Source organism: Monodelphis domestica, chromosome 2 (assembly GCF_027887165.1).
Source record: "Monodelphis domestica isolate mMonDom1 chromosome 2, mMonDom1.pri, whole genome shotgun sequence".
Lineage (NCBI taxonomy): Eukaryota > Metazoa > Chordata > Mammalia > Didelphimorphia > Didelphidae > Monodelphis > Monodelphis domestica.
This window is the reverse complement of record NC_077228.1, coordinates 92,033,242-92,046,143: the sequence shown is the minus strand read 5'-3', so window position 1 is coordinate 92,046,143 and position 12,902 is coordinate 92,033,242.

Sequence of the window (12,902 nt, the reverse complement as noted above, 5' to 3'; positions counted from 1 at the left end):
AAGGTTAAGTATTTAGGAGGATGACCTATGACAGACATGTGCTAGCAAATGACAAATCAGAAACAACTGACAGACCCCTGGGCTGACATAAGTCAAGCCTAAGATATCATTGGTACATGTGAGACATAGGAAAGTGATGTAAAACTGTCTATATATTTCATGTCACTTCCTCTCTCTGGCCACTTTGATGGCAGAGAGGTGGCTGGCGGCAGCTTGCTGAGCATGTCGACATCTTGGCATGGCGGCTGCTATTTTCCAGATTTAGCGGTGAGTTTTTCTTGATACCATACTGGAGGAGGCCTAGTAACCTAGTTCAATGAGGCTCTTCTCTGAGATCTCTTAGAGTTTAGACTGATTTTTCTCTCCTTTACCTTCCAAACACCATCCCCTTGGAGAAATCCTCTAATCTTCAAGGACCTCTTGGGGGAGGACTTTGAACTCACCTGGCACAAGCCAGGTGAAATCCTATACTTTTCCCTCTCTCTTCTCCTTGAATTCTTCCCTATATATTGAATAAACCACCATATATTTCCAAACTGACTTGGGTATTTTATTTGGGATATCCTGTGGTGACCAAAAATCAAATTTACATTAGGTCACAACCCTAATCCTTATACTGCCAAAGACAGAATTTGAGAATACTCTGGCTTAAGGGAAAGGAAGAAGGTCCCAGGATCTCACTCCACCTAGAGTGCTAAGCCTCCAGTGGCAGCTGGAACCTCTGGGCAGGCAAAGGCACTGGTCTGGAGGGAGTACCTTGCAGGAAAAACTGTGCCAGGCTCAGAGCGTCCAACACAGGCAGTGGAGAAGCAGATAGAGAAGAAATGCAGAGCACAGAGCAGGCAACAGGTGCAGCAGCGGAGACATGCCATAATGCCCCCTCCATTCCCATGGTTTTGGCTTCAGGGAAAATCCAGCAACACAGCTGGGCTTAATACCATCAAAGCCTCCAGAGGAAGGGAAGCTCAAGCTCCACAACACTTCCCCACAGACTGCACTGAGAAATCTCCTGACAAAGCTCCAAGGGTGAAGGTGGAAAGAAAAGCCCAAATGTACAAAACAATAAGAGGAGCAAGAGCTCATGCAACTGCAGGGAGTAAAGAAGGGGTAAATATAAGCAAACAACAGAAAAATAAAAAAAGAAATTACAATCAACAGCTACTATACAGGCAATGAACAAAGAGTAAACGGAACAGTGAAGGATGAGGGAACACCAAGCAAAAAAACAGAAAACCCAGCGAATTGAATACAGGCTCTGGAAGAACTCAAAATGCAATTTAAAACACAATTAAGGGAGTATAAAGACAATGGGCAAAGAAATTAAAAACTAAGATAAGTAACCTGGAAACAGAGGCACTTGAACTAAAACAAGAAAAAAGTGTCTTGAAAGCCAAAATCAACCAGCTTGAAAATGAGAGAAAGGAGAGGAAAGATGAGTCAAAGGAAGTGAAAGATGAGGCAAAGAGGATGAAAGATGTGGAAAGGAAACTAGAACAAGTTCTGAACTTTCTGCAACTGTGCCAGAACAAGTAATAGTGGAAATATTAGAGAGAGAAGAAATTGTCAAGACTGACAGTTGGTGAGGGATGGGGCAACTGTGAGTGACAATTGGTCTTGTGATGAGCACTTCCTTCCTGGCTTGGGAAGTGGGAGGAGTTTTTGGTTTCCCAGGCTCTGGATAGGGGTGCTTCTACTTTCTTCAGCCTGAATAGAAAGGCCCAACCAGCTCTGAAGGTCAGACCTTTTCTTGTTCCTTGGTTTCTACTGGTAAGGTTTTGAAATTAAGAAAACTAGCACAGATATAGTGTAGACAAGAATGAGAGAAACCCTGAACCAGCCTGTGAGACCTGGCCTCAGCTCCAAAGCTGAGAAAGGCTCCTTATTTATGGACATTCCTCTTCCCTTTTCCCCGATACTTCTCCAGTCTGAACTGGTTATTAAAATTTATCTCATTTGAATATTGCAATCAGATAAGTGGACTATGTTTCTGGGGCATAGAAGGAGCTAAACCTCAGTTCATTCATCCAACTACAAATGGTACTTATCAGACCCCTGCTGGGTGACCAAAGTCTGGGTAAAGGCTTGATCCTCAGGAGGGTCCATGTATACCTGCTCTGTGGCATCTTCAGCATCAATCCATAGAGAAGACATCCCCGCAGGGTATTATAAGTGGCTCAGTTCTTGGACATACCATTTTGTTCCTGCCCTCTCGGCAGGGAGAATCTCTCTCCTTTGCATCACCAGCAGCCATATTTCCGTTCTACCTTCAACTCCTCCATTTCCTACTATAAACTTTCCATATCCCCTGTTTTTTCAATCCCCCCATTATTCAAAATAAATATTACAAAGATGACCTCCAAACAAAATCAGAACAGAAGGAGAAGGATGACCAAAAAGTCAGGGATGAAATCTAGTCTTTAAGAACCAGAATACAACAACTAGAATCAAGTGACTTCACAAGGCAGAAAGACATTATAAAACAAAATCAAAAGAATGAAAAATTTGAGGAAAATAGGAAGCACCTCATTCACAAAACAGAAGATTTAAAAAATTGTTCCAGGAGAGACAACTTAAGAATCATTGGCTGACCAGAATACCACGACAAAAGAAAAAGTCTTGATATCATACTACAAGAAATTATCCAAGAAAACTGCCCTGATATTCTAGAACAAGATGGAAAAACAGAGATTGAAAGAATCCACAGATCACCTCCTGTACTTAATCCCTAACTGACAAAACCCAGGAATGTTGTAGTCAAATTCAAGAACTATCAAACCAAGGAAAAAATATTACAAGCTGCTAAGAAGATGTCATTCAGATACCATGGAACCACAGAGAGTATAACACAGGATCTGGCTGCATCGACACTGAAGGACCAAAAGGCATGGGATATGATATTCTGGAAAGCAAGGGAACTAGATCTACAACCAAAAATCAACTACCCAGTAAAACTGACTATATTAATACAGGAGAAAGTATGATCATTTAACAAAATAGAAGAATTCCAAGCATTTGTAAAGACCAGAAATGAAGAGAAAATTTTGTGCCTAAGCAAAGAACTCAAGAGAATTGACAAAAGGTAATTTTAAAAGGGGGGGAGGAGAAAAACAAAACAAAACAAACAAAAAACCCTCTTTTAAGAGACCCAAAAAGTTTAAATGATAGGTATCCCTATAAGAAAAGAGGTCATTGGTAATTCTTAAAAATTGTTATTATCACTTGGGAAGCTAGAAGAAATATACTTAGAGGGAACAGTGACAAATTGTATAGGATGAAATGCCAAGACATAAATGTGTATTGTAAAAAATAGACTCGAATACAGGACTACAATCCCCACGAGCCTTTGCTCCACTTCCCCAGAATGCCTTGTAATCTCACCTGGGCCGAGATCGAGAAGGTATTTAAAGTTGATTCAAAGGCTTTTGAGGGTCTTTTCGGGTCTTTTGAACTTCCGTTTGGAGCAGAGGCTTCTCTTCCATGATGTGAGGTTATTTTGTCTAGGCCTCTGGCCTAGACACATGTTTCTTACTTGTATATTCTTAATCTTTAACCTTTAATAAACCTCTAAAAAATATAATACTCCTTGCAGAGAGAAACTAATTTCTACCTGCCTCAGATGCCTCAGTCTCCCCATCTCCCCTAAATTTCCCCCATTACAGTTGGCGACCTAATGGAAAAAAGAACTTTCAGTCTTCTGATTTCTTTTCTGATCTTAAATTCAGTTTTAATAGCTACTACCTAGAAATTTTTTTTTGAGCCATATCTCTCTGGCCAAGGTTTTCTACCCTCAGAAAGCTGCTACAGGCTCCAGACCTGCTGCCCACCCCACCTGGCTCCGTCCTGCCGATTCCTGCCTCAGCCTGCAGCCCTGATCGTCCTCACCTGGTACCTGGTCCCAGCCTTGCCCACCCCCGCAGCCGCTCCAGCTCCTGGCCTCTCACCGGCCCGCTGCCTGCCTATTTCTGTGCCCCAGACCCATGAGCGTGACACCAAGCCGGCTCATCACCCAGATCCTTGGAACAGATTGCTCAGGACTCATTGCAACCAGCTGATAACAGTATTGGCCATGTGGGTGGAGGGGAGAGACCAGAGGGAAAGGAGACCGGGTAATTTTCCCTTAGGCTAAGCCTCCACGTGGCTGGGGGTATTGGCCACAGGGGTATCAGAGCAGGGGAAAGAGAGAAAAGATTAGAGAGAAGAAACAGACTTTTCAAACAGAAACCTAAAAAGCAATGGGCTGTTTAAAAGGATTTTTGACTCTTCTGGCAATTTCATTGATTTTGCCTGCCTGTCTGGGAGCAGACTCAGCCCAAAGATTCAACTTTAACTTTGGGGAGGAAAATGGGTGGCCCAGCGACCTGGAAGCCAGGCCCAGAGACGGGAGGTCTCTAGTTAAAATCTGGCCTCCGATGCTTCCCAGCTATGGGGCCCTGGACGGATCCCTTGAACCCCATAGCCTAGCCTTTACTACTCTACCTTCGGACAATAGACATTTAAATGGATAATTAAAAACAAACAAACAAACAGCAAAAAAAAAACCCCAAGGAACTTTGAAGAGACTAAAGGCTATATTCTAAGACATTTCAGACTCCAATGGTTTATGAAAAAATCTCTGTATTCTATTGCATTGTTTTGTTTAAGGTTTAACTTTGTGATTTTAAGTTCATATATTACTGGATTCAATATTATTCTGCTTGAACTGAAGGTTGATTGAATTTATTTTGAATGTACTGAATTTTGAAATTCTGTTGTTTTTCCCCTATAATTGTGTTGAACAAATATTGTGAATAAGCCCATATATGAAAAAACAGCTTTTTTCTATTTTGCTGAGGATAGATGGACTCCAGAACTGGTTATAATTGTATTAACAACCTTTGGAATTTTAATGTGCTAAATACTTCAAATGATTTGATTTTAAGGGTTTTTTAAATATGATTTTGGGAATTTTTTTTTAACAATCTGGTTATTTTTGCCTGCCCCTACCACGAGGTAAGGCCCATTCTAGTAGCTGAAGTGAAATGTATTTTATAACCCCCAACCTTCCCACATGTGAATGGAAGTTGGGCAGTTAATCTCAGGGCATTTGTATCCCTATAAGCCTCCAAGAAAAAGGAGCACCCCTTTATTTATGCTCTTTAGCTCACTATTTTACTTCTACCAGAATGATATATAGATTTCTTGATTATGTTCTTAACCCAAGATGAGTTTTACTTTGTTTAAAAAATATGTTTAAATACCAAGGTTGAAGGATTGCTATGTTTGTAAAAATTGTGACAAAAGTCCATCAATTCATAGGTTTTAAAAATGTCACACAGCAACTTATGTGAAATATGAAAGTGTGTTTGTTTGCTATTGTAATTAATTGGACTATTGAGAATTTTGGGGATTTTGATATCTACATATTTGTACTCTGTATTTTTAAAGATGAGAAAAATTGTTAACCTTGTTCAATTCATTTGCCTTCTACTCACAGTGATCATGGCCAGATACAAAGAGGAAATGGATCTCATTTTTTGGTGAGAAAGCCTTGCATTTTATATTTTCTTAGCTGACACAGAGTGTCAATGGTTATAAGCTATATTTTTGAATTTTTAAAGCTCTTTTATTATTATATTTTTCTTACATGTGCAATATACTTTTTCAGTTTTTTTATTATTTTTTCTCTCCTTTTTATATTTGAAGCACATGTCACCAGCATTAAGATTTTCTTTAACCTTTTGATTTTTCAGTACTACAAGTTTAAGATACATTTGCTAATACATGCCCTAAAAGGCTTGTGACTATAAAAATGATGCCACTAATTATTTAAATAAATTATAGGACTTTGCTTAATGATTCTGTCTGATTCCAGGACAAGAGATACACACAAGAGCCATTTCATAGGGCCAAAGAAAGGCCAATCTAGGATGGATTGATGCACTTCTAAGCCAATACAAAGGTCTTGAATCTAGTGTGAAGACTCGAGGTTATTATGTTTAACATGTGTTAAGACATAGGCTTTCTTTGTATCCACACTCACCCTGAAGATACTCACAGACGAGTATCCCCGAAACCTTGACTCCTACTTGGCTTCTATAATCTGGTCCCTTTCTTTTCTGCCTCTCATAGTGTGGTACCTTTCTGTAGTCCTGGCACTGACTGGGTAAATGCATCATTACTTAGATCATTTTGATTGGGCCCTGATTGAAGGACCTGTTATAGATTTATTTTTCTTCTACTTGGAATTTTTACATATAAGACTTTGATAGTCTATATTTTCATCCAGAAATTTTTCTTTTCTTTTGGATTTTCTGATGTCTTTTTAATATCTCTTGCCAATTGATTCATATACTTCATACCTCAGCCATGCATCCCTAAGTGATCCCTTTTTTTTTTATATCACCCTCTTAACGGGGGGAATGTAAAAAAAAAATATCATTATTTAAATTGCAAAGTTTAAATTCCTTTTGAGAAGAATTTTAGGGAAAGAAGATGCTACCTCTCTGAATCCAGAACTGAACTGTTAGAGAAGCCATCATGAAGAAGCCTCCAGACCACGAACTGCACAAAATGAACTTTGGGTGTGGTTAATGAACATTTATTTGCATGCATACTTTCATGCCAAAGGGGACTTCCCCCTAACTGGCTTTCTGTCAATGCGTCCAGTAATTATTGGTTTTATTCTTTTCTTTCTCTTATCCTCAATTATTGTAATCTTTAAATTGATTATGTTTTCATGATCCTTTGGAAAAAAATTAATTTTTTTGCAAATGATCAAAGGGGGGAATGTAAAAAATAGACTCAAATACAGGACTACAATCCCCACGAGCCTTTGCTCCACTTCCCCAGAATGCCTTGTAATCTCACCTGGGCCGAGATCGAGAAGGTATTTAAAGTTGATTCAAAGGCTTTTGAGGGTCTTTTCGGGTCTTTTGAACTTCCGTTTGGAGCAGAGGCGTCTCTTCCATGATGTGAGGTTATTTTGTCTAGGCCTCTGGCCAAGACACATGTTTCTTACTTGTATATTCTTAATCTTTAACCTTTAATAAACCTCTAAAAAAATATAATACTCCTTGCAGAGAGAAACTAATTTCTACCTGCCTCAGATGCCTCAGTCTCCCTATCTCCCCTAAATTTTAATCTTTACAGTATATAGATATTTGTATGCATAAATACATATATATGTGTGTGTGTCTATATAAATATATATATATATATATATATATATACATATACAACTAGAGGTAAAAAAAAGCGGTTAATACTAAAAGAAATGGGAAAAGAAAAAAAGGGGGTAAATTTATATGTCACAAAGAATGTTAATGGCTGGAGGGGGAGAACATCAATACACCAGAAGGATAAAGAGGTTGGAGATAGGAAATACTTAACTCTTACATGCACTGAAATTGACTCAAAGAGGGAAGAACAATCTAATGGATTGAGGCAGAGAATTGATTTGTGCCCTATAGGGAAGTAGAAGGGTAACAAACAGACTGTTGGGGAGGGAAGAAGAACAAGGGAAGAAGAGGATGGGGGGTAGTTTAAAAAGATAGTAAAGAAAATAAGGAGAATAAGAAGGGAGGGGGGAAGAAAGGGAAGTAAAATAAGGGTGGGAATTAAGGGGACTGATTAAAAACAAAACATTGTTTTTAGTGTGTAGAAAAAAATAGTGAAAGAAGAAAAGTCAGGACTAGGAGTAGAAACCAAAATTCTAGGAAATACACAGCTGGTAATCATAACTCTGAATGTGAATGGAATGAATAAACCCTAAACCCATAAAATGCAGGTGAATAACAGAATGGATTAGAATCCAAAACCCTACCATATGCTGTCTACAAGAAACACACATGAGGAAGGTAAACACACATAGAACAAAAGTAACAGACTTGGGGTACGTGACCTCAGCAAGATAGTCTATGATAAGCCCAAAGATCCCAGCTTTTGGGACCAAAACCCACTATTTGATTAAAAAAAAAAAACTCCTGGGAAAATTGGAAGAGAGTGTGGGTGAGATTAGGTTTGGATCAACATCTCACACCCTACATCAAGATAATCTCAAAATAAGTGAATGACTTGAATATAAAGAAGGAAACTATAAGCAAATTATGTGAACACAGAATAGTATACATGTCAGATCATTGGGAAAAACTTTAAAATCAAGTAAGAACTAGAAAAAATCACAAAATGTAAAATCTATAATTTTGATTACATCAAATTAAAAAGATTTTGTACAAACAAAAACAAAACCAATGAAAGCAAGATTAGAAGGGAGGCAACAAATTGGGAAAAAATCTTCATAATGAAAACCTCTGACAAAGGTCTAATTACTCAAATTTATAAAGAGTTAAACCAATTGTACAAAAAGCAAGCCTAAGTCAAAAGGTTTCTGGGATCCAATGGCGACAAAGTGCTCTAAGGAGAGAGAAAGTCCTAGAATGGTTAGAGAAGGCAACCAAAGGCTCACCTTGGACTGGACTTTCCTGACCATCTAGTCTGCTGATCTTTGAGTGAAATAATAATGGCAGTGACAGCCTTGCTTGGTACATTAAGCCACCCACTGTGTTCTTGTGACTTGAGGAGATATTTTCCTTTTTGGGCCTTCTTCATTCATGACAAACTCCCATAATCAGGAACATTAATAAGCAATTTTGAGTTAAAGAAATTAAAACTATTAATAAGCACATGAAAAGAAATGTTCTAAAACTTTCATAATCAGAGAGATTCAAATCAAAACAACTCTGAGGTATCACCTCACACCTAGCAGATTGACTAACATAACAGCAGAGGAAAGTATTGAATGCTGGAGGGGATGTGGCAAAATTGGGACATTAATGCATTGCTGGTGGAGTTGTGAATTGATCCAATTATTCTGGAGGGCAATTTGGAACTATGCCCAAAGGGCATTAAAAGACTGTCTGCCCTTTGATCCAGTCATAGCACTGCTGGGTTTATACCCCAAAGTGATAATAAGGAAAAAGACATGTACATAAATATTCATAGCTGTGCTCTTTGTGGTGGCAAAAAATTGGAAAATAAGGGGATGCCCTTTAATTGGGGAATGGATGAACAAATTGTGGTATATATTGGTGATAGAATACTATTGTGCTCAAAGGAATAATAAAGTGGAGGAATTCCATGGGAACTGGAATGACCTCCAGGAATTGATGCAGAGTGAGAGGAGCAGAACCAGGAGAACATTGTACACAGAGACTGATACACTGTGGAACAATCAAATGTAATGGACTTCTCCAATAGTTGCTTTGCAGTGATTCTGAACAACTTGGAGGAATCTATGAGAAAAAACATCCACATTCAGAGGAAGAACTATGGGAGTAGAAGGACAGAAGAAAAACAATTGCTTGAATACATGGGTCGAGGGGATATGGCTGGGGATGTAGACTCTAAATGAACATCCTAAAGAAAAAACCAACATGGAAATAAGTTCTGATCAAGGACACATGTAATACCCAATGAAATTGTGCATCGGCTTCAGGAAGGGTGGGGGGAGGGAAGGAAGGGAAATAATGTGATTCTTGTAACCAAGAAATAATGTTCTAAATTTACTGAATAAATTAATTTAAAAAACTCAATACCTATTTCCATATTATTCATTTTTGTAATAATCTTTTTAAAAACCAAAACCCCACATACAATACCCATATAAACAAGTGAAAAAATCAAAGTTTTCCTTCTGTGTTTCTACTCCCACAGTTCTTTCTCTCAATGTAGAAAGAATTCTTCCTCGTAAGTCCCTTGAGATTGTCCTGGATCATTGCATTGCTATCAGTAGCAAAGTACATATAATCATCCCTCAATGTTTCAGTCTATACAATGTTCTCCTGGTTCTGCTCATTTCACACCATATGAGTTCATAGAGATCATTCCAGCTCATATGGAAATTAAGCAGTTTATCCTTCCTTATTGCACAGTAGTATTCCATCACCATTAGATACTACAATTTGTTCAGTCATTTCCCAATCAATGGATACTTCCTTATTTTCTAATTTTTACCACCAGAAAGAGCATGGCTATAAATATTTTTGTAAAAACAATTTTCAGTATTATCTATTTGGGATACAAACCTAGTAGCGGTATTGCTGGATGAAAGGGTATGAATTCTTTTAAAGCCCTTTGTGCATTATTCCAAATTACCTTCCAGAAAGGTTGAATCCACCAGCAGTGTATTATTGCTCCAATTTTGCCACATCTTCTCCACATTTGTTTTTTTTTCCTTTACATTCATATTGCACAATTTGCTAGGTGTAAGATGATACCTCAGAGTTGTTTTGATTTGCATTTCTCTAATTAGTAGGGATTTAGAACAATTTTACTATCCATTTCCTCCTTAAGCTCCTTTAGTTTCTCCTTTAGACATCTGGTTTCTATACCATTTGGTTCATAAATGTTCATATTGATATTATTTTGTTTTTCATGGTACCTTTTAGGAAGATGTAATTTTCTTCCTTATCTTTTTTTAATCTCATCAATTTCTACTTTAGCTTTGTCTGGTACCATGATAACTACTCACTCCTGCTTTTTTTTTTTACTTTAGATGACACAATAAATTATGCTCCAGCTTTTTACCTTTAATCTGTGTGTGTCACCCTGACTCAAATGTGTTTCTCATAAACAATATATAGTAGGATATTCTGGTTTATAATCTGCTCTGCTATCTGCTTCCATTTTATGAGTGAGTTCATCCTGTTCACAATCAATTATGATTATTGTGTATTGCCCTTCATCTTTTTTCCCCCTTTAGATCTGCTCTATTGCCTTTCTCTCTGTTTCTCCTTACCTGTTTTTTGCATTTTATCACCCCCCTCAATCTCTCCTTCTTTTGTCTTATTCCCATTCTAATTCTCTGCAGTGTGTGTTATAATTATATATCCCAATAAATATATTTGTTTTTCCCTATCTGAACAAGTTATGATAAGAGTAAACTTTAGCATTACCTGTCACACCTTTATCTTTCCCTCCCCATAATTTTTTCATACCTCTTTATTTTATATGATTTACCACATTTTCTCTCTTTCTTCTGTTTCTTCTCACTGCAATCCTCTTTTTTACCCCTTGATTTTTAAATATTATATCATATATATCATTTAATATTATCACATTTACATACACATCATCATATATATCATATCATCATAATCTGCTTAGTTCCTCACTCTCTTTCTTTCTAAGTATATTCTTTCTATCTGCTCTATTACTAAGTAATTTAAAAAATTACAGATATCCTTTTTCCAAATAGAGATACATACAGTTTGACATTAATATGTCCCTTAAATTTTATTTTCCTTATTCACCATGTCAATCTTCCCTTTTTTCTCATGTTTGGACTTCAAATTTTTTGTTTAGCTCTGGCTTATTACTTAAGAATTCTTGTAAAATTCCTCTCATCAAATGTCCATTTTTTCCCCTGAAAGAATATACTTAGTTTTGCTGGATAGGTTACTATAAGTTGTAAACCTTGATCTTTTGTCTTTCTGAGTATCATATTCCATGCCTTCCAGTTCTTTAATGTAGAAGACCCTGGGTCCTATGTGATCCTGATTGTAGCTCCCTAGCATGTGAATTGTTTCTTTCTAGATGCTTGCAGTGTTTTCTCCTTGGCTTGGCGGTTCTTGAATTTAGCTATTATATTCCTGTAAGTCATCATTTGATGATTTCTGGACGTGATCTGTGAATTCTTTCCATTACAATTTATTTTCTTATTCATAGTTATCTGGGCAGTTTTCTTTTTTTTAACATTATTTTATTTTGTCATTTTCATACATTGTTCATTGAAAACAGATCATTTTCTTTTCCACCTCCCAAACCCCCCTACCCCGTCCCTAGCTGGCGCGCGATTCGTCTGGGTATCACATGTGTCCTTGCTCTGAACCCATTTCCTTGTTGTTGGTATTTGCATTAGGGCACTCATTTAGCATCTCTCCTTGATCATGTCCCCTCAACCTCTGTAGTCAAGCAGTTGCTTTTCCTCAGTGTTTATACTCCCTCAGTTTGTCCTCTGCTTGAGGATAGCTTTGTTTTTTTTTTCTTCTAGATCGCTGCAGGTTGTTCAGGGACATTGTAAAGCCACTAATGGAGAAGTCCATTACATTCAATTATACCACAGAGCATCAGTCTCTATGTACAATGTTCTCCTGGTTCTGCTCCTCTCACTCTGCATCACTTCCTAGAGGTTGTTCCAGTCTCCATGAATCCCTCCACTTTATTATTCCTTTTAGCACAAGAGTATTCCATCACCAACATATACCACAATTTGTTCAGCCATTCTCCAATTGAAGGGCATCCCCTCATTTTCCAATTTTTGGCTACCATAAAGAGCACAGCTATGAATATTCTTGCACAAGTCTTTTTCCTTATTATCTCTTTGGGGTACAAACCCAGCAGTGCTATGACTGGATCAAAGGGCAGATAATCTTTTATCACCCTTTGGGCATAGTTCCAAATTGCCCTCCAGAATGGTTGGATCAATTCACAACTCCATCAGCAATGCATTAATGTCCCTACTTTGGGACATCCCCTCCAGCATTCATTACTTTCCTTTGCTGTCATGTTGAACAATCTGCTAGGTGTGAGGTGATACCTCAAAGTTGTTTTGATTTACATCTCTCTGATTATAAGAGATCTAGAACACTTTTTCATGTGCTTATTAATAGTCTTGATTTCTTTAACTGAAAATTGCCTATTCATGTCCCTTGCCCATTTTTCAATTGGAGAATGGCTCAATTTTCTGTACAATTGGTTTAGCTCTTTATAAATTTGAGTAATTAGACCTTTGTCAGATGTTTTTGTTATGAAGATTGTTTGCCAATTTGTTGCTTTCCTTCTAATTTTAGTTACACTGGTTTTGTTTGTACAAAAACTTTTTAATTTTATGTAGTCAAAATTATTTATTTTGCATTTTGTGACTC